The sequence below is a fragment of the Myotis davidii genome, unplaced genomic scaffold (assembly GCF_000327345.1).
Source record: "Myotis davidii unplaced genomic scaffold, ASM32734v1 scaffold281, whole genome shotgun sequence".
Taxonomy (NCBI): domain Eukaryota; kingdom Metazoa; phylum Chordata; class Mammalia; order Chiroptera; family Vespertilionidae; genus Myotis; species Myotis davidii.
The window spans coordinates 2,025,943-2,030,911 of NW_006293784.1; the positions used below are offsets into that span (position 1 = coordinate 2,025,943).

The following is a 4,969-nucleotide window of genomic DNA, read 5'->3' on the forward strand; positions in this document are numbered from 1 at the left end:
CTGTGCATTAAGTATTAGATGCCTGTCCCCATTCGGAAAGCCAGCACATCATGACCAAATATATGAAAGACAGAAATAAGGTCTTAATTTAGACACAACTTCGGTTTTCAGAAGTTAAAGAAATTATGCAAAATAAACAAGTTCCAGAATAAACAGAAAAAAAAAATTTGACAGGGATAATTTAGAAAACAGCGCTGTGTCCAAAAATCAGAAACTGTCTTTAGTGGATTTGTTTTGTTCTATTTTGTTTTATGCTCCTACTCTGATAAATATTTTCTGCACTGAAAAGACAATGCAGATTTTAAGTCGACCTTGGCTTAGATCTAATTCACTTTCTTATTTAACATCTTTTTCATGAAAGAGGGATAACAGTTCCTCATAGTTTTCCTCCGCAGCTTTACTGAGGTGTAATTGTCATACAATAACATGCACATTCTTGCCGAAACCGGTTTGGCTCAGTGGATAGAGCGTCGGCCTGCGGACTGAAAGGTCCCAGGTTCGATTCCGGTCAAGGGCATGTACCTGAGTTGTGGGCACATCCCCAGTAGGAGATGTGCAGGAGGCAGCTGATCGATGTTTCTCTCTCATCGATGTTTCTAGCTCTCTATCTCTCTCCCTTCCTTTCTGTAAAAACTCAATAAAATATATTTAAAAAAAAACATGCACATTCTTAAAAGGGAACGTATTTGATGAGCTTGGACGTATGTATATAACTGTGAAATGATCTCCACAATCAAAACAATGGATACTTCCATTTCCTCAGAAGTTTCCTTATGCCTCCTTTGTAACCCAGCTGACCCTCACCCCCATCCTCCCATTCCCAGACAACCATCAATGTGCTTCCTGCCACTACACACTAGTTTTCACTTCCTGGAATTTCGCATAAATACAGTGCGTACTCCTTTTTGTCTGGCTTCTTTCACTCGGTATAATTACTTTGAGATTCGTCAGTATTGCTGCAGGTATTAATAGTTCATCACTTTTTACTAATCAGTATTAGGACACACGATTTGTTTAAACATTCAACTGTTCACTAACATTTGAGTTGTGCCCAGTTTGGGGGCTACTACAGATAAAGCTGCTATAAACATTCATGTGCGTGTCTTTATATAAATGCTGTAATTTCTCTTGGCAAATGCTTAAGAGTAGCTGGGTCATATGTAGGTGCATGCGTAACATTTTAAGAAACTGCCAAGCCATTTTTCAACATGACTGTACCATCTTATATTTCTCACAGTGGATATGGAAGTTCTAGTTGCTCCACTCCCTCACCAACACTTCGATGGCCAGTCTTTTTAATTTTAGCCTTTACAATGGGTTTTGGTTTTAATTTGCATTTCCTTGACAACTAACGATTTTGAGTATCTTTTAATACTATTTGTGAATGATGGTCCTATTCAAATCTTTGTCCAATTGGGTATTTTTCTCATTTTTATTGAGTTATGAGTTCTCCTATATACTGGTGTTACAACTCCTTATCTGATTAACATGTTGTAAATATTTTCTCCCAGTCTATGACTTGTGTTTTCATTTTCTAAGTGGCTTTTGAAAAGCAAACCTTCTTTATTTTGATAAAGTCCAATTGATTTGATTGTTAATAGATCATTTTAAATATGATCTATACAGAAGATCATACGAATCTCCTTTTTTATCCTGTTAATATAAAGAATTGCACGAATTGATTTTTATATGTAAATCAGCCTTGCTATCCCGGTTAGGTCATGGTGTACTACCCATTTGCTATATTGTTGAATTTGACTTGCTAAGATTTAAGAATTTTTTATCTATGTCCACAAGGGACACTGGTCTATAGATATAGATATATATATAAAATCAGGTTTTGGTATAAGGGTAATGTTTCATGGAATGAGTTGGGATGTGTTTCCTTCTATTTTCTGAAACACATTGTGTCACGTTGGCAACATTTCTTCCTTAGATGTATGATAGAATTCACCAGTAAAGCCTATGAGGACCTTAAATTTGCATGTGGAAGGTTTTCAACTATAAATTTAATTATCTTAATAGACAAAGTCATTCAAGTTATTTGAGTGAGTTTGGGTAGTTTATATCCTTTTAAGGAATTTGTTCATTTCCTGTAAATTGCGGCATTTACTGGCCTATAATTGTTCAAAATACTTTTTTAACATCTGTAGGATCTATAGTGATGTCCTCTCATGCCTAATATTGATAATTTGTGTCTTCTCTTTTTTCTTTTCTCTTGATCATCCTGCTTGATGTTAATCAATTGTATTAATTTTTTTTCAAAGAACCAGCTTTTTGTTTCATTGATTTTCTCTATTGTTTCCGTTTTCTACTTTACTGACTTCTGCTATCTTTACAATTTCCTTCTTTCTGTTTACTTTGGGTTCAATTTGCTCTTCTTTTCTAGTTTCAGGTGGAAACAGGTCTTTTGAGAACCTTTCTAATTAAAGTGTTTAATACTGTGAATTTCTGCTTAAGAACTTCTTTAGCTATATCCCCATCTCCTTAGGTTTTATCTAGATTTTAAAAAGGCTGTCAGTCACTGTGTTTGCTATTAAGAATATACCACATAAAACATTATCTCATCAAGCTTGAAGGTAATATCAACAAAACTGATACTAAAATCAATTTAAATTATCTCCTTGATATTCAGAAAATACACAGTAAGTCAGAAAGCATCACAACTCTTGTTTACGCTAACGATAAAGGTTTCTTTTGTTTTCATCTGTTCACATATTCTAGCAAAAACTAAGTTGCTAGGTTTTTTTTAAAGTAACAATTTATAATTCCAATTGCAGCATAACTTTATTGTGGAGTAAATTTGATTATTCCATTTTTAACTGTCCAAATAAACTACATATTTCAATTTAATATAGTAAAGATAAATAAGTATTTTTGCAGTTCTAAACTTCAAAACCACCTTTAGAACTTTATATAATCTTTTTTAAAAGCATGCATAATATTGCCACTTTCCTAAGATTATTTTTCTTAAAAAATATGAAAAAAAGGAAACACTCCAACCGTTCTATCTATGCTATCATCAAAGTTGGTTCAAATACCCAGAACTTAAAAAAAAAAAAATCTCTGCCCCTAATTGAATATAAATGCATGACAAATCACTGGTTTCAAGGTCACTTAAATGCTGACCTGCCCTACCAAACATTCATGTTTTCCAAAACACCACCAGTGGGTTATATTAAACATCTAAGCATAATTAATTATATTTGTAACTAATTAATTGTAGACATGGACATTTAATTGACATTTGAATCTCTGTTCACCCGGTGGGCCAATAAGCAGTTCTGCACACGTACACCTTGTCAGGTAATCTAAGATTCCTACACTTATGCTTCCTCTAATTCTCTTCTTTTGGTCTACATTTAGGTTCTCAGCCTCAACTGCACATTCGAATTACCCGGGAAGCGTAAAAGTACTGATGCTGGGGTCCTACCGGCAGAGGCGCTTATCTAGAGTATTTAAAAGTAGGGAGTTTTAAAAGCTCCCTAAGTGATTGAAACGTGCAGACCAAGAGTAAGAGGGACCAGTCTACCTCCCTCTGGGAAGACATGCCTCTGACTGACCATTGGCCAGACTGCACCACCATCCTTCACAGCCTACTTCCTCTAGGCAGAGCTCTACCCAACCTAACTCCTCATCAGCCTCAACAATTCCATCTGGAGTCCTAGGCTTAACTCTATTTCCTATGCAGAAACTCTCAGGATAAAATGTCAATCTCTGACTGTAGTGTAGCCATTCCTCTCCAGGGCACTTTTTAATTCCATAAAGTTTGGCTGAAGGAAAATTCACTCAATATAATTTGATGATAGGGTTAAACAGTCATTATGGGTGTTTTGTTTTGCTTCTATTTAAAAGAAAGGGATAGCTCCACAAGCCCTTCGTAATTTTAGAGAATCTACAACAAAATGATCAGTTCCTTAAAGTGTAAAATAAATATCTAAATAAGTCTTCATTATTGTTCATCTGATTCTACCGCTTGTGAATTTCAGATTTTCAATACTGCTTCACCTTCTGGGTTCAGAACTGACGTTCTCCATAACTTAACCATTAGCCTCCTGAGGGTCTTCACACAGCTTGCTCCATTTTGCCCCATGAGACCGACCACTTCATTATAATTACCATCTCATCGAGCAAAAGTGGTAAGGATAACAACTGCACCACAAAGTTAGCACGAGGCTTAAGAAGCAAAAGCATGTTAGCACTGTGGAGAGTGCCCTAGAAAATTTAATTTATTTACAGCACACGTGCTGCCTCGTGGGAACTATGTGAAAAACAGAGGCAAGTGGGAGTTGCGGGTAGCTGCGGGTCAGTACGCAGAAATGCCAGCAGGTGTGGCGGGATCCACACACTCCAAAGGGCTCCTGCTGCTCTCTCCCCAACAGCAGAAACGCACACTGCAGGACTCACACCTTTCAGATCCAGACTGAACTAATGGCCTTACTTGCAAACACCTGTAAACCTCACCTCCTTGGGAAACTGCTAAACAATAAAACTTTGCCGAAGCGCAGCCCCAGGTCCAGCGATCCCCGCCAGTGCGGGTTGTGCATCTCTGGGACAGAACAGATCGGCATGCTGAAACACGTGTGCACGGCTGGGCGGCTGAGCCAACACGTATCCATAAACACTATGAATAATACTTGCGAGAATGTATGGCTTTCTCCTAAGAAACGTTTAAAGTACTTTAGCCAAATCAAGTCCTTTTCATCTCACACTTTCCTTTCCTTTCCTGCGTCTTAACCGCGTGCGGGGAGTTGGGGCGCCTCACCAGCAGTCTGGACAGATGGTGGGTGACCGCCCCTGCCCTGACATCCCGTTAGCCCAAGCTGCCATCCCCAAAGGGGACCGTATCCAGACCCGCTTCCTGGAGACACACCTGCGCCCTCACACACCCACCGCGGGCGCGTCACCAGCTGGGCAAGGAACAAAGTCTGGAGGGAATTCCCACCTCCGCGGAGCTGGGGGGGGGGGG

General features: G+C 38.5%; 1 protein-coding gene across 2 annotated transcripts in view; it reads right to left on the minus strand.

The window, feature by feature from the left end:
* The window catches only part of PRKCH (protein kinase C eta), a 226,610-nt gene that overhangs the window by 220,864 nt on the left and 777 nt on the right, over positions 1-4,969 (minus strand). The window lies entirely within an intron of this gene.